Source organism: Protopterus annectens, chromosome 2.part2 (assembly GCF_019279795.1).
Source record: "Protopterus annectens isolate FY-2018-M chromosome 2.part2, PAN1.0, whole genome shotgun sequence".
Classification (NCBI taxonomy): Eukaryota; Metazoa; Chordata; order Ceratodontiformes; family Protopteridae; genus Protopterus; species Protopterus annectens.
In genome coordinates this window covers 1,107,435,914-1,107,460,641 of record NC_056730.1, presented here as the reverse complement: position 1 = coordinate 1,107,460,641, position 24,728 = coordinate 1,107,435,914, and the positions used below count along the sequence as shown (strand labels likewise).

At 39.7% G+C, this 24,728-nt stretch overlaps 1 protein-coding gene across 1 annotated transcript in view; it reads left to right on the top strand.

Moving 5' to 3' along the window:
• DOCK8 (dedicator of cytokinesis 8) overlaps nucleotides 1-24,728 on the top strand; it is a 1,731,107-nt gene that overhangs the window by 1,158,686 nt on the left and 547,693 nt on the right. The window lies entirely within an intron of this gene.

The window sequence follows — 24,728 nt, the reverse complement described above, 5'->3', positions numbered from 1 at the left end:
GTAAGATGTATTTGTAAGTAGGCTGCAAAAAAGCTGTTTTGTGAAATCCCACTGAGTGGCACGTAACACTGCATTTCTTTTGCTCTGGATTTGAGTGCTGAATATTGGGAATGACGTTACTGTACTGCTAATGTTACTCTACTTCATACTAAGTATTCTTTTTTTAATTATTGTATCTCTTATATGTTAAATGTTTAAATGGGTTGGTCTGTGGATCCTTAATGGCAAAGACCCAGGCCACAAGAACAAGGGTGTATATATGGACAATTTAATGTTACCAATCAACCAGCATATTTTTGGGAGGTTTTAGAAAACTGGAATGTTATGAGAAAACCCACACAGGTAGAGGAAGAACATGTTAAGTCTGCACAGATAGTGACCAAAAGCCAGGGATGTACCCTAGGTATGTCAGCAGAAAACTTACCACTCAGCAACTGATGCTGCACAACTGCAGAGAACCACTGATGTAGTTCCAGAGCTCTGCAGTACAAAACCAGGGTCCCTGCAGTGTAGTATGAAAGCAGGGTCCCTGCAGTGCAGTATGAAACCAGGGTCCCTAAAGTACAGTATGAAATGTGCTCGTTTGTAGTAATACTACAACATTAACTCCGTTAGAGATGTTTCAGAAGGTACATGATCTACGGAGGACTTCTTTGAACATGATAACCCTCCACAGTAGCCTGGCTCCTTGGCACTGTAAACATGGCTACTTGACTCCTGACCAGAACTGCCTTAATGTGAATACTCTCTTCCTTCACTGCAAAGAGGAACTTACACATGGAGCAAATCTCTATCCCACAAACATTTTCTGGAACAGTGTTATATCCTAGAAATAGCACTACACCATCAGCATTCTCTTCCTGTGTGTGTGTGTGTGTGTGTGTGTGTGTGTGTGTGTGTGTGTGTGTGTGTGTGTGTGTGTGTGTGTGTGTGTGTGTGTGTGTGTGTGTGTGTGTGTGTGTGTGTGTGTGTGTGTGTGTGTGTGTGTGTGTGTGTGTGTGTGTGTGTGTGTGTGTGTGTGTGTGTGTGTGTGTGTGTGTGTGTGTGTGTGTGTGTGTGTGTGTGTGTGTGTGTGTGTGTGTGTCTGTGTGTGTGTGTGTGTGTGTGTGTGTGTGTGTGTGTGTGTGTCTGTGAGTGTGTGTGTGTGTGTGTGTGTGTGTGTGTGTGTGTGTGTGTGTGTGTGTGTGTGTGTGTGTGTGTGTGTGTGTGTGTGTGTGTGTGTGTGTGTGTGTGTGTGTGTGTGTGTGTGTGTGTGTGTGTGTGTGTGTGTGTGTGTGTGTGTGTGTGTGTGTGTGTGTGTGTGTGTGTGTGTGTGTGTGTGTGTGTGTGTGTGTGTGTGTGTGTGTATGTGTGTGTATTTTAACTTCATGTGCTGCTTGTTGCAATGACATGTTAAAAACTTAGAAGAAGCCCAACATTTTACATTTCGGCAGTCAAAGACCGATGCACCATCATATTCTAACATTCTACTCCTGGGTACATGTAGAAGTGTTAGAAGAATGTACTGACACAGTAAGTTTGCTTTTCTGAAGGTTAACCACTAAACTCACTCAGTACAGTCAATGTATGCCTCAAATATCTTACATTATCCTAAATGTAATCATTTTTGTACTGCATAAAGCATTATTAAATCAATGATATTTTCAAAAATTCTGCATGTTTCATATTTCATTTTCAAAAGAAAAGGATACATATACTAAACTATTCAAGTAATAGGTTCATAGGTACTTGCTTGGCTAGTGATCTGTGAGGTTCTTAAGAAGCCTAGCCCTGCATTCCCACAGTAATTATTTGCTCTTATATTTTGCAATATGAAACTCAAAAGACAGGCCAAATAAGTATATGGTGGGATAATTACATGTTTCACCACCTCCATAGAAGTGGTATTCTCTGCAATGCATATTTATCCCTCTAGCATGTTCTATTAATCTTACAAAAGAGATTGAGTTTCCTTGAGAAGGTGTTTCTGATGTCACTGGACTTCCCAGTGTGTAATAGCTCTGACAGAACAGGGTCTGTTGATGCTCTGTATACAAGGCAGAAGCTGCCTGTCAGTAGCCTGTATGATACCAAGAAGAGAAAGACAAGGCTTTAAGATGGTCCACTTAGTTTTAATGATTTAAGCCAATGATTTTGTTTTCTGTTGAGAAAGCATTGTTGTCATTCCAGCTGTGACAAGTATTCAGGCAGGTATATACTGAAAGGGGCATTATACTCAGTGACAGGCCTAATTTGTGCCAAGTACAAAGGAGCTATTACATCCATGGATCTAGACATTATACACTTTGATACAAGTTGTGTAATAGAAAAGGACTACAATACAGTAGTGGATATGAGGTAATGAAAGGACAGTTTGTTGTCAGCTTAGATACCCAGAGCTCTATGGGATCAGTTTTCAGGGTGGTGTTATAAATGTGATACTTACACCAACTATTTGTTTGGGACAGGCCCTCCTGTAGGATCCTGGTGTCCTCATGGGGAGTTTATGATGACACTAAGTGTGCAGTCATCTACAATCCCTTTACAGTAGCTGTAACCTTCATGAAGTGAATGCCAAAGAGAAGTGGCCCAAGGACTGAAACTTAGGACACTTTACTAGTGACAGGAGTTTTGGAAGAGATCAAGCCACCCAATTTTAATGTTTTTGTGTTCTGTTAGTGTGCCAACATTTAGCTAGGAGGGTTTATATATGATGCCTGAGACTGGTATGTCGTTGAACACTTTTGCAAGGTCCAGATAAGCAGTCTGCATTGATTTGTCCTTATCCATTGCCTCAGTGATATTTTTGAAGTCAGAAAGGTTAAGTAAGCAGGACCTACTCCTGATGAATCCAAACTGGGATGGGTCAAGAATCTTTAGGTCACGTATATCCCTATTTATTAGTTCCACACTGATCCATTCTATAACCATACAGATGAGGCCTGTCAGGCATTTGTTTCTGTAATTACCTGAGTCTATTATAACCTCACCTTTGTTCAATAGAATGTCTGTTACTGTTCTCCATTCATCCAGCACAAAGCCTAATTGAGGCTAGTGTTGAATAGCTTTTGTAAGGGGCCTGACAGTTGATGTTTCAAGCTAGCCGGTAGGCAACCTGGTATGTTATCCAGCACCAAAATAGCATGCAGCAGCACAAAAAAAAAAAAAACATCAGAATAACATGCAGCAGCAAAACAAACAAACAAAAACCATGTTGCTACTATATACCACCCATATATCTGTTGACTGGATATCCTCATCTGCTGTTGCATTCTTCCTGCATGTCCCATGACTGCTTTCTCAGCTCTCCTTCTGCTTTCCTGCACATCTGAACCTCTGTAATCTGCTCTCCTTGACCTTCCCTACACCTGGGACTACTTTGATTTCCACTTGAATGTCCTCATTTCCTTGTCTGCCCCACACATACATCCTGCCATATATCTCAGGCACTTCATCTCTGTCAAAGGAAAAAACTTCAAAGACCAATTCACGTAAGGTTCAAGTATGGCACCCTTTATTAACTTGCAGCAAGGAGACAAAGCATGCAGGCAGAATGATTTGTCTGGACATTAATAATTAGTATGGCATTTTTATACAGTTCTTTCCATGTTACACAGAAATGTTACTTCTATTGCTGACATAGTTAGACACAGCTTTCTGTATTGTTCTACAGAAAATGTTACTAGACTAATTGCTGACTAGTTGAGAATAACTGCTGATTTACAAAACATTTGAGAAAAACAACCTGGCCTTGGGGCTTATTTTAGCCCACCACAAACTTTAAATTCTTCAGTTGTGCAGTTCTAATATATATGTTACATTTTGCCTAGATTCAAGGTACATTTCTAGTTTAGGTACAAGTAATGCTGACTACAGTTTATACTTTCAAGCATCCATTGTGCTCCTTATCAAAGCTTCTAACAGCTGTGTATTTTCTCATGGCATAAGCAGAAAATCAATAACTCTTTGTTAAGTCTCATGACACTAGTAGAAATGAAACACTTCTTATTATTTTCTGACATTAGCAGAAATCAAATGCTTCTTGTTAAGTTTCTAATAGCTGTGCAGATTCATGCAGTGTGAACAGAATAAATGTATTAACCCTTTTAAACCTTGAATACTTAATGCATATTACTAATACATATTTTTCTAACATTTCCCCCCTTTTAATACTTTTATTCTACTTTCAAAATAAACATAAACAGGTTTTTTTTCTTCCCCTAACCTCTTCCTACTCATGATTTGCAGTTAAGAGAGTCATTCAGTTTAAACTTATGAAAGCATTTTCAATTTTTTTAGCAATTCTTCAAGTTCAGCACCTTGGTATAAGGTTTCTGAAACTGACATGTCTATAAAGTCTTTAATCAGTCTTTTCATGCAGGGGATGCAGCAACACACACACATACCACCAGCAGGATCATTCCTACACAGATGGCAATCAGGATGTTCATTAGGATACTGCCCCACCCCCCAAACAATCTCTGGAAAAAGTCCGTTAGTGGATTTGGTCCTGGCTTGGTCATAGCCAACACCTGCTGAATTACCTCAAGGTGATTGTCTATCTTGTGTTTGTGGTCAGGAATATATGAACAGCACTCCTCCTGGATTAAAGTGCAAGTACCTCCTCTCGCTGCTAGGGTGAAGTCAAGAGCCATGCGGTTTTGAAGCACTACAGTTCTCATGGCAGTCAGTTCATCAGTCACCAATTCTAGAGTGGAAAAGGTTGCATTGGTCATTATTTTGAGAAGTTTAGACAGTTTTCTCAGTTCCCAGATTGATTTTGTTGCTCCATATGCTGGCAAAACACCTGCCACGAGAGGATGGTATCACCCAAGTCCATATGTGACAGTCCATTTTTCCCTAGGTTTACAACATGATGGTTTTTCCAGCCCGCATTGATTTGCCCCACTGGGTTGACAGGTTTCTTGATTTCTCGTCGAACATTCCAAATTTTCCCCTGAGGTAAAACTGCTGTGTGTCATATGGCCGGAACCAAGTACCCCAAATAACAACTGCCGGACTAATTCTCAGGTAACCACTTATATGCTTTCCTACCACATACAAAGTAGCAGTCTTCTACTTTGGTAGTAACTTTACTATGCCCTGGCTCTGAATGAAATTTTTTTGTCAACTATAATCAGTTGTTTATAGAGGTCAGCATTATGTTTTACCTCATCAGTTGTCCTATGCATCAGTTCAAAAAAATGAATCATAGCTTGTGTTGCAATAGGAACCTGTGTTGTCAATTTTATTGTAGCATCTATGGGGAACAGTCACATTGCAATTGCTCCAACCCACCTGAACTGTATCATTTTTGTAAAAACACAGAGTCCCCTTCTGTCAAACAGACAAGTGTAATGCTACTTTATCTTGTGATGTGACATCTGATGTATCATAGACTAAGTTTTCCCAGGTCTTGTTGGCTCCTAGGGGGACTGAAGTTAACAATAACCCCCTGTATGCTGTTGGCAAAGCTGTGCAAATCCAGCAATTCAAAACATTGAAGGTCTCAGCGTACACATATTTAATTGCCTGGTAAGTGTTGAAGTTTGGGTGCCACTCTACGTGCATTTCTCCACGTTTATTCAGTTCAGTTTGTGTGGCTGGGAAAAGGAATGGCCACAACAAAAATATTATTGTCACTAGTGCAGTCAACAGGATGATTATGCAATACTTCTGAGGAAACTGTTGTTCTGTATTCCTGTTTTCTCTGACTCTTCCGAATAGGTACATCTGGATCTTACTGGATCCTGTCATCTTTATTTCAGACATGTGTTCTTACTCTCTGCCCTAATAGGACCTTCAGCACCAATGGTTTCTTCACTGGGGTTGAGATGGATCAGACCTATTGATCTGACCCCCCTTTGTAACCAGACTTTGTGCTGAGGGCCCCGATGGAGAGGTAAGATTTTTGTCCAGTTCAAAGTTCTTAACTAGTTTGCAGTGCATCAGGTGGATCCACGAAGCTTGCTCTGCTATCTTGACTGCAGTGGGTGTCGAAAGAAGCACCTGGTATGGACCTTCCCACCTTGGTGATGACAAATTCTTCTTCTTTATATTTTTCACCCACACCCACTCCCCGGGGATCACTGCCACGTCCGATGTTTCGGTTTGTTCTTTATCTGAAACAGAATTTCACTGCAACAAATGTTTAGAATTCATGACTTTCTTCATATATTCAGCTAGTGTAAAATCAGCTTCCTGGTCTGAGGACATGAGAAGTTTCCATTGGGGTGTATAATAAGCCCTTCCAAATAGTTTTTCAGAAGGAGTCAATCCTTTTGCAGTCGGAACACTTCTCATGCTCAACAGCGTCAGGGGCAAACAATACAGCCAGTTCTTTTCTGTCTCAGCTATTAACTTTCTTAATTTGTTTTTCAATATACCATTATGTCTCTCAACTAGCCCTGCAGATTGCGGATGGTATACACAATGATTTTTTAAAGAAATACCAAAATGCTTACTTAACTGCTGTATGGTTTGGTTTACAAAGTGTGTACCATTGTCACTGTAGATCCTTTCCGGAATGCCGAATCTAGGGATGATTTCTTTGACAAGTACTTTTGCTACCATGGCTGCATCTGGATATTTGGTTGGAAAGGCTTCCACCCATCTGGAAAACATATCTACAATGACAAGACAATACTTCTTATTTTCACACTTGTTCAATTCTATGAAATCCATACAGATAGTATGAAACGGATATGGTGATGTAGGGAAACTCCCTTGCTTGGGTTTTAACGCCCCTTGTGCATGATGTTTGTTGCAAATTTGACACAAACAAAATTTTTTAGAGTAGTTTGTAAATCCATACATTGTGAACACCTGGTTCACCAGCTGTATCATCCCCCCTGTTGAGACATGGCACCGCCCATGGCTCAACAAAGCAGCATATCTAAACAAACTAGATGGTAGTATCAGTTTCCCTTCTTTAGAGATGTACAACCCCTTTTCGAGAATTGCTCCTCGTTTTACCCATCTTTGTTTTTCAGCTTGCGTAGTGAGTGTCTGCATTGTTTTTAACATTTCTAAGTCTAAAATCTCAGATGGTTGTAGTTCCTCATTTAAAAGAAATACTTCTGTAGCTGCTTGTTTTGCAGCTGTATCAGCTCTTGCATTACCTTTTGAAATCCTATCTTGTTGCTTGGTGTGAGCTGTGCATTTACAAATGGCTACTTTCTGAGGTAACTGAATAGATTCTAAAAGATCTAAAATAAACTGTGCATGATTTATAGGTTTGCCAGTAGATGTTATCATTCCTCGGTTTTTCCACTGTTGCGCAAAAACATGTACAGTAGAAAAAGCGTACTGGCTGTCAGTAAAAATGTTTACACATTTACCCTCTGTTAAGGTAGATGCCTGTGTCAAGGCAATCAGTTCTGCTGCCTGTGCAGATAAGTTGTGTGGTAAAGGTTTTGCTTCTATAATCTTAGTGTCAGAAACTACTTCATATCCTACTAGGTTCTGTCCTGCAGGACCCCTTTTGCACGAACCATCCATGTAGTATGTCACCTCGGCATTATCCAAGGGGACATCCGTGAGATCTTTTCTAGGTAGTGTCTTTTGCTCAATTACCTGCAGGCAGCGGTGTGGTGTGCCATCTGCATGGGGTTGGGAGCAAGGTAGAAGGGTTCAAAGTCGTGCATCATTCAATTGTCATGTGAGGTTGGCTCAACAATATAGTCATACAGGAAAGATGCCTAGCAGGGGAAAGATATGCCACCTTTTCTTGTAGTAAAATAATCGCGACTGCATGAGGCACTCTCAAAGTGAGAGGGTGGAATAAAACTACTGAGGCCGAAGCCTGTACTGCCATTGCAGCTGCAACTACTGCTTGTACACAGTGGGGTAAGGACCGTGCCACTGGGTCTAGTTGTGATGAATAGTAAGCATTGGGGTGTTGCTTATCCCCATGCTGTTGTGTTAACACTGATGTCATATAACCTTGCTTAAAATCTACAGTTTGGAAAAAACATTTATGGTAGTTTGGTAATCCTAGAACTAATGAGGATGCTATTAACTGCTTCAGTTTGCAGAAAGCAGATTCTGCTTCTGGTGTCCATTGTAATAAATCCTGTGCTGCCATAGGCTTCTTATATATGAGGTCAGTCAGAGGTGCAGATTCCAAAGCATAGTTTGGAATCCAGCCCCGGCAGAAATTAGTTGTACCCAGGAAGGACATAATTTCCTTCTTGGTAGTGGGTTTTGGTGCTTGCAAAATTGCTACTTTTCTGTCCTCATCTAATGTTCTACCTTCCTTGGATATTACATATCCCAGGTATTTGACTTGTTTTTTTCCAAAGCTTCAGTTTACTTTTATTTACCTTATGTCCTTCAGCGGCTAAGAATCGTAATAGCGCTATGGTATCTTCTCTACAATCTTGCTGGGTGGGGGCCGCCAGCAAGATGTCATAAACATAAAGTAAAATCTGACTGCCTCTTGGTGGGGTGAATCCCATCAAGTTGCTTGCCATACCCCCCCCCATACTACTGCTCCACTGCTTGACAGAGGCACAGCAGCAAAATAATTATAGTTTTTTTAATTCAAACTAGGGAAAGCCACATAACTATGGGCTAGGCTTATAAATGCCCTTGGGCAGATAGCCTAGTATGAACCTATGAACCTATGAACCTATTTCTTGTGAGAATATTGTTGGACTTACATGGGATTGGGAGGGTGGCCTAATGGTTAAGGTGTTTGCCTTACAAACACAAGATGCAGGGTTTGAGTCTCACAAGGGATAACTGGCTAGGCTTAAAATGGCTCGCAAGGGCAGTTAGCTTAGTACTAACCTATGAACCTATGAACCTATGAATACTCCTGTGGTAGTCGCGTATATGTATACCTTTTCCCCTGAAATGTGAATGCAAACCAATACTGGCTGTCAGGGTGTATCGGTATCGAAAAGAACACATTGCTGATGTCTACCACAGAAAAATACTTCTGTTGAGGTTTTAAATCATTCAACAGGGTGTGTGGGTCTGGCACCGTAGGTGCCCTTGGTATTACTGCATCATTTACAACTTCTAAATCTTGGACCATACGCCATTCTCCATTTGCTTTTTTAACTGGAAATAAGGGTGATTCAGGAGATTCTACCAGTATTCTCCCTTTACGTAAGGCTGCTATAATAGGCTTTATTCCTGCCTCTGCATCCTTTCTTAAGGGATACTGTCTTTTTTGTGGTCTGAATGCTGACTTTGGCGTGATAGTTTCTGGTCCCGCTGTACGAATAAGTCCTACATCTGATTTTCCCGTTGACCAGAGAGTCTCTGGTATATCTTGTAAGGCATTCTCTTCCTCCTTTAATAGGAGTGCATCAGCTGTCCTTGCTAGACTGCAAGTGCACGGCTGGGTGGGTCTGAGTTATCGAATTCAACTTCTGTACTTGTATTACCTGTTCTGACAGTTCTAATTCTGTCTGTTTCTCCCATCTCGTGACTTTTTGTCCTAGGTGTGCCCATTCTGTATTTTTGTTCTTGGTTAAGCTAACATGTGGTAATCAATTAGATTTATAAAGTGTAAAGAACTCCTGGGGCAATGAACAGCTTGCTACACTGTTCCCTTCTGTGTCCCAGTACAGGTTACGCAATATCAATCTGTTTGCATGATTTTTAAACAGTTCTTGCTCATATTCCTTGTCAGGTCCTGGTGTGTTACAATAATACAGGGTACAGTGCAATAGATGTTGCTTATCAGTGTCAAGGGAGGGGAACTTGCTGATGGCTACATTCATTAATTCTTCGGTCACAGTCCCTGGACCAGTCGTAACCAAGTCCTGGCTGTACCAATAAAACATTTCACCCTCCGATTGCACTGCAAAGGTATCAATTTGTCGCCGTGCTTCCATACCCTGCATGGTTTGGACTACTGCTATACCAAATAGTTGCATGAGGTCTCTGCCCAAGAGGTTTACTGGGCATTTTGTAGAAACAACAATTTTGCTTTTCTGAGTCAATCCTGAAACTAGATTAGTTATTGCAATATTACAGGAGAGGGGCTGTCCATTAGCTAATTTTACCAGTATGTAATCAGGTGACTCTGTGTTTTCTGGCAGTTTGGAGGGATGTATCAGGGTTCATGATGCCCCTGAGTCACACAAGAATTTGACTTCCCTCCCTTCTACCAAGAGTGTAACTTCTGCTTTTGTGTCTGCTAAATAGAGCTCCAAGCTCAATAAAGCTAGGTCTAATATTTCATTTTCTTCACTGTAAATAACTTTTTGCACTTCCTCTATCTCTTCTGTCACATCCTCTACTCCTTCTATCACATTCTCATTTGTCCTTTCTTTGCTATCCCCTTCTAGTGATTCCTGACTACCATATAGTCACTCCTCACCCTCCTTGTCTTCCGTAGTTGCCTTCTTGTTTTTCCTGCAATACTTTGCCAAGTGTCCTTTTTTACCGCATTTGAAACATTCATCCCTTTTCTTTCGCCCTTCAAAGTCCTCTGATCATTGATCAGATTGTTTGTTTCCCTGTGCATTTTTCTTGCCCTTTTTCCCGGACTGTACTACATAAACTTCTGCTCCATCTTCTACAGAAAATACTTGAGCTTTCTTTTTCTTTTTGCTATTAAAATGCCTTTCGGCATGCCTAGCATATTCAAGTAATGACTGTAACCTGCTCGTACGATGGTCTACCATGTGTTTTGTAATAAAACTGCTTATAGGTGCAATACTGCCCTTTAAAAATGCATTCTTTAACTGCTGTTCATATGGGGAATCTTGTGTTTGATCTTCAGAAACCTGCATTCCACAGTGGTTATTAAAACATTCTAATAGTCTGGCATAATACCAGTCAATAGTTTCACCTTCTTGTTGGATGCATTGATTAATGCAAGTCCAGTCTGCCCTAGGCTTCCATGTTTCAGAGATGCAGTCTGTAAGACCTTTTACTCAGTTGTCTAATTCTGCATTGCTATGTGAGAGGGGTCTTTGTGCAATGTCACGGGGATTCCAGTTGCCACTAATCATGTGCCAATCTGGCCCCACAATTTGTCTAACTACTTTTTCTACCTCTTCTCCATTTAGGTTATAACTTAGCCTCATTCCTTGCAAATCTTCTGAGAATTTTCTAAAATTAACTTTTGGATGCCCTCAGTGGCTTTCCGGATATCCTCCGGAGTCCAAGGTCTATACACTAAAATAGTTGGGTCCTGATTGTCCTGACCTGCCTGAGGGTTGGGTACTTCTATAAGTGGGCATATTTCTTCTTCACTCATAGATCGTGAATTCTTAACCATTTGATATAATTCGATGCCTTCATTTGAGTTACCTGCCCTTGTTCGAGACCTGTTCCCGATGGGATCTCTAATATACAGTTTTATTTTCATAATGCCTCTTTCTTCAGTGACCACAGGATATCGTGGGGGTGGACTAACCTGTTCACTTGCTTCATATTCTGGTAAGGGAGGTGGAGGGGCTGATGCTATTACTAAGTTATCGTCCTCCTTATCTAAAAACATTGCTTTTGAATTTTTGTTCTTTTGTTCCCTATGGTTTACTTCCTCAATCCACCTGTGTGCCTGAGGAATTCCTATTTTACGTTGCTTTTTTACCCGACCTTTGAAATCGGTTTTGAGCTGTTTAACAAGTTTGATAAGCGAGGATGTTTCTAATTTTCAGTCAAATTCATATTTATTAACCCATTTTGAATAATATTTAATATTGTTGGCGCGCTGCGACTGCATGTATTTTGCATCTTCTGTTAACGGCAGATTTTGGGGTCTTTTTGTGCAATTATTACCCATTTTGTTATACCCTTTTGATCGTTACGTAACCTCTTAGTTTTTTAACATGGTACCACGGATTTTGTTATAGTCTCTTCAGAATGACTGCCTACTTATTCTATTTCTCCTGATCTATGACAAGAAAGTAATCTTTTCTGTCCCTGACTTGTAAGCAAAAATACAGTCTTGACAAAAACAATACAAATATAGTCCCTGATCTAAAACAGAAAACAGGAAAAAGTAGATTCACCTTACCTGAGCCTACATGATTGATCACCTGATTCGCGGAGACCCGTCCTTCAGTCGTAGATCAGAAAGTGGATGGCCTCTTTTGTACGACAATTCAGTCGGAGGGCTTTTCAAATAAGATGATCCGATTTGGTTTCTTCCCCGTACAATTTCAACCACCTGGCCCGTCTGATCCGAGGTGAAGAGAGGGCTCCGGCTCGAAGGACCAATCTGTCAAAGGAAAAAACTTCAAAGACCAATTCATGTAAGGTTCAAGTATGGCACCCTTTATTAACTTGCAACAAGGAGACAAAGCATGCAGGCAGAATGATTTGTCTGGACATTAATAATTAGTATGGCATTTTTATACAGTTCTTTCCATGTTACACAGAAATGTTACTTCTATTGCTGACGTAGTTAGACACAGCTTTCTGTATTGTTCTACAGAAAATGTTACTAGACTAATTGCTGACTAGTTGAGAATAACTGCTGATTTACAAAGCATTTGAGAAAAACAACCTGGCCTTGGGGCTTATTTTAGCCCACCACAAACTTTCAATTCTTCAATTGTGCAGTTCTAATATATATGTTACATTTTGCCTAGATTCAAGGTGCATTTCTAGCTTAGGTACAAGTAATGCTGACTACGGTTTATACTTTCAAGCATCCATTAGGCTCCTTATCAAAGCTTCTAACAGCTGTGTATTTTCTCATGGCATAAGCAGAAAATCAATAACTCTTTGTTAAGTCTCATGACACTAGTAGAAATGAAACACTTCTTGTTATTTTCTGACATTAGCAGAAATCAAATGCTTCTTGTTAAGTTTCTAATAGCTGTGTAGATTAATGCATTGTGAACAGAATAAATGTATTAACCCTTTTAAACCTCGAATGCTTAATGCATATTACTAATACATATTTTTCTAACAATCTTCATCACCTCAACCTTCCTGAGCTGCTCTGTGTTCACTGACAGTTGTCTGTGTCATACACAGTCAGTGCTCACACCACTATTGTGTACTCCTTACTTTTCAGCTTCTTTGTTATTCTTCTGTCACACACTACCCCTAACACTATGGGCCAGTGGGCTGCAATGCCTCTGATACTTTATTTGACCTCCTAATTCAGACTTCCCTTCTGCTTAACCACACCTCTTGGGTACTCAAAGCTGTTAACCAATTCCACTATTTTCCCTTCCACCTCGGTTGTCATGTTCTGATTCCCCCATTCGCTGCAATGACCACTGTTTTGCCTGTACTCAATTTCATCCCATATGCCTTCTGTTTTGCATTCTGTTCCATTCCCCAGTCATTTGCTGAAGTTCCTGTCCAAAGTCTGCTTGAAATGCCGCTTCATCTGCATACAGTAGCTTTGTTAATCTGTTCCTTCCAACCTGTTTGATAATGCAGTCATTTACCAGTATGAACAGGAGTAGGCTTAGAGCTGATCCCTGAGGCATACCCACTCCCAACAGAAATGCTCTTTGACTCCAAGCACTGTATTTGTGTCACTGGGCCTTTGTTCATAACCTGCACTAAGAATACCAATATTTCCAAGAGTTCAAACCACTACAGGACTGCCCAAACCGATTTGGGAGACTTGCCTAATTCTTTCCCTGAATCTAAGTATGCCCAGTTTGGCTCTTACTTCATCCGCACTATTTGTCTCACTGCAAACATTGGGTCAGTTATACTGTGTCCTGATCAGTATCCAAACTACTCACGTTTGCTTTCTGCTACTTTACATGTTCATTTATCCATCACCCTCTCCAATGTGACAGGAGTATGATACTTCTGTACTGCCCACAGTTGTGAATATCTCCTTTGACCTTGTTCAGTGACACACAAATGTTTACCTACAGTCACTCAGGATACATCTGCGTCTCTCTCCATACTGCTACTACCCTTAGGAGCCATTTCTCCCCCAATCCCCTAATAACCAATTGTAAATATATTTCGGTTTCACTAGTGAATACCCATAACACATTTTATAGAAAGATCCCTACATTTATTTTTATTTTCAAGAACACTGCTTTTCACAGACATAGATACATTAAAAATAGTGTATTTTTGTCCACAAATCTCAAGGCCTGCCAAAATAGATGGCTATATACAGGGAACTTCAGGTTTATTAAATCCTTGAAATTCACTGTAAAAGCTGGCCATTTAAGTACATTTTGTTCCATGAAGCTGGGCTTTTTTGCACTTGGGACTAGGCAGGCTTGAAGGGCAGCTGCTTAATTTGGAAATAGATCCACTCAGTTGTGATGCTGATTGCAACCTAAACAAAACACAAACTGTCAAAATCTAAAATATTAATTTCAAAATTGGTTCTGTATGGTATTACAGAATACAGAAACAAATCTAACCAGTCAACACAAATGATATAATGAGGCTTTTGAATTATTTATTTCACTCAATTCCTAACATTACATTACATTACATTACATGTTGTACCTTCCCTACCCCTCTGTTCGTTGTGCCTGCACAGCAATTTGCATGGGTTTCTTTCCTGAGTGACCCCCCCCCCCCACCTGGGATTCACTGCACAAAGCAATTTCTACCTTCTCCACTGAAGCTGGCTATCTTAACTAAGTAAAACCTCTGGGAAGCAAGAACCTGACTCCCTCCAGCTTTTCAGTTGTACACTGAAGCTGGCTATCTTAACTAAGTAAAACCTCTGGGAAGCAAGAACCTGACTCCCTCCAGCTTTTCAGTTGTAATAGGTGAACTACAATTTAGTTTTTGTAAACTGTTGAGGCTTAATGGTGTATGCACAACAACAGTGAAGGGATCTAGCCAATTGCCACTAGATTGGGCTATACTACTTTGAATCAGCCTTACACTCACATTGTGTTCAGTCCCAAGCATTTACTTTTTAATTTGGTAAAGTAATTTTGTTCCCTCCTTAATGACTGCATTTGCTAGTTTACCCCTAGAATTCAATTAAAATTAGCCTGGAAATTGGTGTAAAAGTAAAAAAGAATAAAACAAATTAAAGTACAGCCAAAAACATTGCTTACATACAATCATACAAACCAAACCAAAAGCCCAAGGTAACTCTCAGAGTCAGTGTTAGCCCCGCTCCGCTCGCCCTCCCTGCCCCCAAATTCCACCCGCCCCCACTAGTGCTAAATTTAAACCAGACTTTGCCACTCCCCTCCTGCTAAGTACCAATCAGCACCTCACACATCATTGAGAAACCCTGCCCCCTTAACCCATTTCCTTCTCTCTCTTTCTTCCACACCCTGTTAGCACAGTCAGCTATCAAATTTGGCTCGCTCCCTATCAAAATGCAAACAAGCAAAAAAACACTAATTACCCAAATGCCTATATTGTTTCTATTTTACCATCTCACTGCCTACGAACAAACACTTGACCATGGTATTCACTACCCAAATGGTCAAACAGACTCCCACGACTTCACACATAACACCAAACACTGTACCTTCCTCAGCACACCGAATATACCACCCTCTATAAAATACCACCCCTGTACAGCCATAAAACATAATCCTAAAGACAAAGACTATATAAAGGTTATAAACAAACTCCTAAAGCTCAGAATATCCTGTCACTATAACCTTATAAGACATGGAGACATTCATCCCAACCCTGGCCCACCCACACCTAATAACCTCCACTACCCTACCATAACCCACACAGTCAAACTACCCATGAATACTCCCACTAGCTCCCTCCTAGTATTTCACCTAAATATTAGAAGTATTAACAATTAGATTCCCAACCTACACGCTATCCTAGCAACCCACTCCCCAGACATCAGGTGTCTTACGGAAACCTGGCTAAAACCCAGTACTACTGACAATGAGATACTACCTCCAGGATGCAATATTCACTGGTTAGACCATGCTACAAGGAAAGGAGGTGGGATAGCAGTCCTTTACAAAAATACTCTAACTGTTAATAGAGACACCATTCAACCTTCCCAATTCAATAACACGGAACTCCTCATAACCAAGCTACAGATTAACCAAAACAAACAATTGAACATCATCTGTACATACATTCCACCAGGCAACAACCTAAATACCCCAGAAGATCTCCTTTACTGGTTATCCACTACCTATCCCCAAGAAACCATAGTTCTTGGTGATTTTAACACCGACTGGCACCCCTGCTCCTCTAACCACCCCCCTCCCCACTCATATAAATTTATCTGGGTTTAAACAGACCATAACTTCTCCCACTAGGATAAACAAACCAACCAACAAGGAAAGTATCCTAGACTGGATCCTAGTTAATAACCAACCCCAACTGTACACAGCTGGTACTCTCCCTGATGACCTCAGAGACCATTGTCTAACCTATATCATAAAACATAAGGCAAGAAACCCTCACCAGCCCAAATATAAAACATTTAGAAACAGGAAAAACTTTGATGCTGCTATATTTCAAAATTAATTAAAAGCAGTTGACTGGTCAAAACTAAAAAATCTAACATTAGAGAAGGACATAGATCACTTTAACGCTAAATTCCTAAGTATCCTTGATTCCCATGCTCCAGCACGTACAATAAAAACTAGGTCAAATACAGCACCATGGCTCACAAAAGATACCAAAGCTAAAATCAAAACTAGAAACAGAGGCTGCGCCAGCTGGAGAACAACCAAAGCCCCACTTGACCATCTAAAATATCGTCAACTCAGGAATGATACAAAGAAATCTATTTTACTGGATAAAAAGAGCTTCTACCAAAATCTCCTACAAAAACACCACAACAACCCTCAAAAGTTCTGGGCAGGCCTAAATCAACTACTTTGTTCAGGTCACTCCACCACCCCAACCCTGGCTAACTACACCCATAGTTCCCCAGAGACCATAGCTAGCACCTTTAATAACTTTTTCAGTGAAACAATCCAATCCCTAGCAAATCAACTAACCCCATCTAACTTAAACCACATGCCTAATCTACGTAATAATCACCCGGAATTTAGCTTCCAACCAATATCCACTAGTTTTATCAAAACACTTCTAAAAAACTAAAACCTAGAATCCTTGCCACTGACCTCCTCCCTGCAGAGTACCTACAAATAGCTGCAGATGCCATTGCATATCCCATATCTATCCTCATCAACAGAACATTATCTGAAAATGCTATCCCCTCCCTCTGGAAAATATCCCATCATCCCACTCCATAAAGGTGGTAGCTCCTCAGACATATCCAACTATAGACCCATTGCCATTCTTTCCCCACTAGCCAAAATAATGGAGAAATGTGTACACAAGCAACTAATGCAATACCTTACACAGAATAACTTACTATCCAACTCCCAGCATGGTTTCAGGCCACACCACAGCACCACCTCAGCCCTCCTTTCCTTTACTACTGCCATAAACCAAAACAGGAATGACAATAGGCTAACCTCTGCCCTCTTTCTTGACCTATCAAAAGCCTTTGACATGGTCAACCATGAACTTCTCATTCTTTCACTAAAATCTATTTCCCTCAACAAGCCTGCTATCCAGTGGTTCCAGTCCTACCTGACTGGTAGACAGCAGGCGGTACTATGGCAGGGCAAACTCTCCAGCCAGCTACCTCTCACACTTGGTGTCCCTCAAGACTCCATACTGGGTCCACTGCTCTTCTCTATTTTTATCGACAACCTCCACACTGCTATCCCTGAAGCAACCTGCATTCAATATGCAGATGATTCCACTCTCATCTGCTCAGCCACCTCCCCATCTGACTTGCAAATCTTAACCCAAAATACATTTAACACTGTCAAGAACTGGCTCACTAACCAACTCCTACTTCTGAACCCCAATAAAACTAAACTTCTACTCTTCTCTCCCACTAGTAGAGCCACCACACTTTCATTCTCTGTCACATCTAATAATGGTACCACTATTTCCCCAGATAATCACACCAAACTGCTAGGGGTTATCATAGACAATAATCTCAAATTTGACCTATACGTCAACAAAACCATACAGACCATCAGTAAGAAGCTTGGATAACTGTATAGAAACAAGACATTTTTAACCCCACAGGCTAGGACTCCAATCGCCCAATCACACCTACTCTCTACTCTTTTATATGCCTCGCCTGTACTCTCAAACCTCAACAAATCCGAACTAGGTAAGCTGTCCCATAGCTACAATCATATTGCCAGATTCGCCACTGGCTCTACCTATAGAACCCACCACTGCCAGAACCTTAAACAACTAGAGTAGCTAGAACTGCCCAGCTTAATTCAATTCAATCAACTCTTAATAGTGCACAAAATGTTGTACCACCCTGATGATACCCCCTCACTTAAAAATATTATTAAGCCATATAGAAACCTAAGATCCCTACGGTCAGCCAACAAACTACTGGTCCAAACCCACAAAGCTAATAACTCTGCTGGTGAATCCCTGTTTGCCAACTTCATTGGCAAAACCTGGAATTCGTTGCCAAACTATATAACCCTACAATCCTCCAAGTCTCTCCAAAAAAAAACCTCAAACAGTATCTCAAATTGAATTGGCTATGCCCATGTACCAACCCTGATTAAGTTATAAACTAAAAGCATATTCTGCAATTATCATAACTTGTAACTACATCACCAAGCTCTGCTCCCAATCTGATGTCTCTTACTTTTAATTGTCTGTCCATGAGAATTGCGAGTCCCTACTAGGGAACACTACTAACCCATTGTATATAATCACTTTGTTTTTATAATTGTTTGCTAACTTCTTAATCTATGTAAGTTTGTCTTTTCTCCCCGGGCCACTGCTGAAAATGGACATGTATCCAGTCGGACTATCCCGGTAAACAAATGTAAAATAAATAAAATAAATAAATAATTACTTCCTGCATCAGCAATTCTATCAGTACTCATGTCATATGATCTTATCCAGTCAGAGTACTTCAGAGCAGTCCTATAAAAGAAATCGTTTTCCAGAGGAAGCAATAAGCTGTCCTTCCTGTCCAACCTGCTTTAAGTTGTGTGACCTTCTGACTGGTGGCAGAACAGCTATGAACAAACAGCAGTACTAGCAGATCATTAAATATGGCTTTACGGGCTGTTTTGTGTTAAGACAGTGACCACATTGTTATGGTCTGGCAATAGCTGGCTTCAACATCAAAAGACACTTTTTTTTCATAGAAACTAAAGTGATCACTTTAAATTACCTTATGTTCAGGGCTAGCCACTCAGCAGTGTAAACCTTGGTTATAGTTAGTTGGGTCACATTGATTAAATTTAATGTGACACCTCGACTGCATGTCAATATGGGAAAAAGGAGCTGACATCGACTTTACAAACATTACCTTTTTGTTTCTAAGCAGTCTGTTAGCTTCGCAAATCACAACATTAAAAAAAACTTCTGCATACTTTCAGCTATGAATTGCATGCATATATGTTTTTGCATGTAGATAACATGTTTTGAATATTTTGGAATTGCTTTTTGAACTTTAAACAACTTTACATAAAGTAACACCTTTATATGATTACTTTCAGTACCCTAAGCAGTTTTGTTTTCAATGGCAATGCAGTAAGCATTTTTTTTACAGCAAATGTACATCTGCATCTGTGAATACTCGCTGGGTTCTGTGTTAAATAAAAAAAATCCAGTTGAGATAAGGTAGAATTACCCTGTAAAGGAAATAATTAGTTGCAACAGTGCAAGCAAAGTATTTGATTTATGGTGGATTAGTTCTTCTCTGAGTTCTTCTGATAAGTTAGTATATCCATTACAATGACCAGAAATAATGTGCTCATTACTGAGCCAAGTGTCACAGATAAGAATGGGAGTGTCATCGTAGTCTGTCAAGGCATCAGGAAAATGCTTCTGAAAAGGGACAGGGTCTGGTTAAAATGTGCCTGCTGTTGTTAAAGTTATTATTTACCCTTTCCTGAGCAAAGTAAGGCTGTGGACTAAGCAATGAAGTGACCTTATACTGTCTTTCATATTTCAACAGAACAGTCTACCTTCTGTGAAATGATCATTGTCCGGTTTATCTCTTAAACATAAGCAAATTTTTTCATCTTGCCTTTTTTATTTCAGTAATCTTTTAACACTTTTATCAATCACAATGCTGTGTTTTGGCACTCAATAATTTGAACCTAGATCTTGATTTTATGAGACACCCACCATAGCACTTTTTTTTTTCTTCTTAGCAGTGGGCACACAAAGGTGCACCAAAAGGAAACAAATGATTTTCTTAGTAATGCATGAGTTTATTATGAATTTATGCTGAATCTAAATTGCTGACTATTTCAGAAACCTGACAGTATCTGTAAGATCATCAGGGTTTTTGATTTAGCACCTGTGTTTTATATATTGCAAAGAGTAGTTCTTATCGTATAAGGTAACATACTAGTCAGAAAACTAGTGACCAAAGGCTTAACAGTCAGTATCGCCTTAGTACTGAGACAATCTTAATATTATAACAAAATTTTGTTCAGTACTACTGCCCTTCATAGGTACAGTATCTGCCAGAACCTTAGACTGACATGTCAATTCATTTTTTTTCTTTGCTTTTCTTTTTTTTTTTTTTATTTAGCCAAACGACAGCCTGTATAGTGTAGTTTAATTGCACACAACACCCATATATTCTAATCCCATGTCTTATTCTCTTGGTAGTCCCTGCCTGCTTTATTGTTCATCACTTCATTGATGACCTGAATATTACTGCAGATTCACAGTTTTTTGTTAATCAAAACATCTGTTGCACAAAGAGAGTTTGACTAGATACATTAGCATTCTATATTATAATTTTGTTTTCCTCTAGATTTAACTAATCTCCATACACATCTCTTTTATTGTGATTTATTTTCCCATTGTCAGAGCAGTTTCTAGAGCTGCTATCTCGTCTACTAAATGAATAGTGTCGCTAGTATAACATACAGGGAGAACCTTTAGTTTTATGGCAGGACATAGCCTATTCTTAATGACTGCATCAAACGGTGGGGGGGCAGCCACCATCACAGCTAATGAACCAGAGGATGGTGGAAGCCCAGCTGAAGTGATAAGAAAAAGAAATTGCTAAATGCCAAGTATGAAATGGACATCATCTGCAAATGGTCTCTACATGCCACTTGCCATGTTAACAGCTCTGTGCAGTCACCAATTACTTCATTTTCATCTTCTCAGACTTTGAATGTACATTACAGACTGAGAAATTTTACTTGTAACCCTTCTCCTACACACTTTGCTCTCCAGGTTTTCTCCATTAACACCGGTGGTCTCCTCTATAAAAATTTAAACTGCACATTGGCCTACACGTGCATCCGGCAGGACTAACATTTAACCTATATACATACTGCAGTGCAAAGTCAGCAGGATTAACAGCACTCACCACACCAGTACCATTTCATCAAGACATCTACCACATTTCTGAAGCACAGGTCACCATATGTGCAGTCTGCATCTTTCCCAAATACTGCCCCAACATCATGCTGGCTGGCTTTACAAATATTCACATACTGCATTTATCCTAATCACCATTGGCTTGATCATTTAATGAAAAAGGGCTGCTTACTACACAACTAACCAGCCAGCCCCCCCCCCCACACACACACACACAACAATTAATGAGTACAAATTCACCACTCTATACAGTAAACAAAATACTTGCAATACCTACATAATCTGCTTGTAGCACTCACATGAGTGAACCAAACCTATAACAGGGGACTACGTAAGTTATGCATTTTTCATATGCCTGTTAGATAGACTTTATGTGTATTTTCTGTCTTGGGGGATTCTTTTGTTTGGATTATGGTTGCTGTTTTATCAGCCTCCTTAATTGCAATATGTGAATATATATTTGCATTTATATTTTTATGGGGTTGGCATAAGGCAATGCACCATGTTATTATGTTTAATGAAGTTCTACTGTTGTTTTTAACGCATTGTGTGGTTTAAATACTCTAAATACTTTAAACACTTTTTGCTGTTAAGCTAAAGGGTGGATAAACTTAGCAAAGAACACTAATTGATAGATGTAATGACCAATATACATTTTATTAATTCGACAATGATTTTATTGGTTAATGATCCCGCCAAAAAGTGTTCTGTATTTAAACCTGGAGTATTTTTTAGAATGTATCTGATGAAGCGTAGCTTTGCACTACGCGAAAGCGCTTATGTTTTATACATTAAAGTATCTTATGGATTTCTATCGTGCCTAATGGTTGGACTTTGTTCATTGTAAAGGTTTGTGGATCGTGTTGGAACCTCTTACTCTTGTTTTTGCGTATTTCTTGTTCATTTGGTGAGAGGTACCTTCAGCTGAGAGTTGTTTTCCTATTTTTGGTTTCAAACCTACAACAGGTTTGACAATGGTTCGGAATACAAATTTCTGTAGGATGGTATACACTATGAATGGATCATGAGACCCAATCATAAATCCAAAGCCATGCAGTACTTTTCACAAACCAAACTTTGAACCATGATAGAAAGAATATGAAAGAAACAAGTATATAAAAAGGGCCCTTCACCCACCCTTTGCCAGACAACTAAATACTCCTCGTAATATTTTTATTTCCATTTGATGACAGGAGTGGAGCACTGATCACACTAGATAATTTTCAGGCCCAAGTCACAAACATTTTCAATCCCCATTTGCCAGAAAATAATGAAAAAGTTGTCTTGCATTTAAAATCAAGTCTGTGAAATACATACTACAAAGGACATCTGAAACATAAATGGAAAAGTATGAACCCCTAGAACACGTTTTGTTATGTAAAAAAATGAACATGATCCATTTGTGGAAACTTGGAAATGAAAAACATACTGTGAAATGCAAAAATGCATGGGATACCTAGACAAAACTGATATTAAACAAACGTGTCAGTGGATAAAAAGTATTCAAACCCAAAAACAAAAATCCACTGTGTGGAGCAATACTGTTTCAGATCCAGCTACCAAGAACGAACAGTATTCATCAACAAAGCAGACTCCAAGTATCAAATACAACATGCAGACCCCGGCAAACACACAGTCCCACTGATTCAGCACCCCCACATACCCTCTGCAATTAGGCAAATCAACTTTTAAAGTAAAAATACATTTCAAGCGACATTCTTGCAAAGCCACGAAGAATGCTATCCCGTCTCAAAAGACCTCCGCTCTGGCAACCAAAATGGGCCCCACAGAAGCCAGCTCATCAATCCCAGGTAACTCAAACGCATCCAAACGCAGCTGAAATTGCAGCTCACACTCCTCTACCCCATTGCGCCAACCACTCCCTCTCCACCATCTCCAAAATCCCAAATCTAAACACAGTGTATGAGGGGCAAAGCAATGTCTTAACACTGGCAGTTCGCACGGCACACAGATGCTCATATATCCTTCTAAGAACCCTCTGTAGATCCATAACATATCATAAGTACTAAAAAAAAAAAAAAACACTCACCAGAAGGACAGTTTCTAGATACCTCCCAAACCAGTTCTTGTAACTAACGTTTCTTTTCCAAGCCGTACTTCTGGCGAAAAAAGCGCTTGTCCTGCAAAATTAGGTATGCAAACTCACAACACAGTAATTAGTTATGCACTGCTGTGCAGAAATATGTATTACAACAGGTGGTAGTTACGTATTATCGCAAGAGAAAAAGAAAGCGCTTGTCCTGCAAAATGTAGCAATTACATAAAGAAGTCCAGCTGTAGAGATTTAAAAAGGTGGATTATATTTTGGGGCATCTGAAACAGTGACAATGTACATAAAATGTGCATTTAATGGTTACCAAAACGGCAGCTGACAAATGTTAGCAACAGTCAAGGTTTTATTAAATTCTACCTTTTTTTGAAACCGATGCTGTTGTAGTACATAAACACTTTGCATTACATGGTTGCCCATGGCCACTTCTTTTCTCATGGAGTACAGCTCAGAAAAGAGCCTTTTCTCCTGTTGCAAAGCTGGTTGTGAATTATAATACCTAAGTACCCAACAGACAAGCAAGCAAGCAAGCTAACTTTTCGTGCAATGCTGCATTTGGGTACTAGCAGATACACCATAGAAAATACTAAAAAAATAAAATAAAAAAGAATAAAATAAAATAAGTGCATACAATTGCATTTACCTCAAGCAATAAACTGAAGAAGCTGTGAGCACTGTGTGAAGCCAGGAACCCGAACAATGAGTGTGTTTCTCCAGACGGGAAAAAAACAGGAAAGGACTAGTGCTTTACACAGCTTTTTAAGGAACCGGAATGCAAAGGGTGGTATTGCTCAGGACTTCATGTAATAAAATGGGAGGGGCTAACAGAATGATTGACAGTGCTTTATCTTCGGCCCGAAGCAGAACTGCTATTTCAGGAACGGCATAGTGCCCCTTTAAGGCTCATGGATGTATACACACACACACACACACACACACAGTGTGTGTCTGTCTATAAGGTATAGTTGTCATACTAAACATCAGAGCTGCACACCTGTTTTCCACAATAACATTTCTGGAGTGTCTTTTTCAGACAGTAAGAAATTATGTACTTCCTTTTTTAGGCTCAAGTGGATATTTATACACTGTATCTAACATTATTAACTTAATAATGCCTGACGAAGGGCTACTGATAATCTGAAAGCTCAAGTAATTGCAAAACATGTGTCGGCCCATTAAAAGATATTATATTACCTCTGTGGTCCAGTATTTTGTCTTTTCTGTTAGTGGATCAGCATGGCAGTTTTTTTTTTTTTTTTTTTTTGATACCAACTCTGGGTTTGGTCACCAATGGAATTTTATTTCTGAACTTGTGCATAAACATTAAGCTAGCTAGTTAGGTCCTTATTTTACATTGTAGGTCATTATTTTACATTGCAAGGGACATTCTCATTTGCAT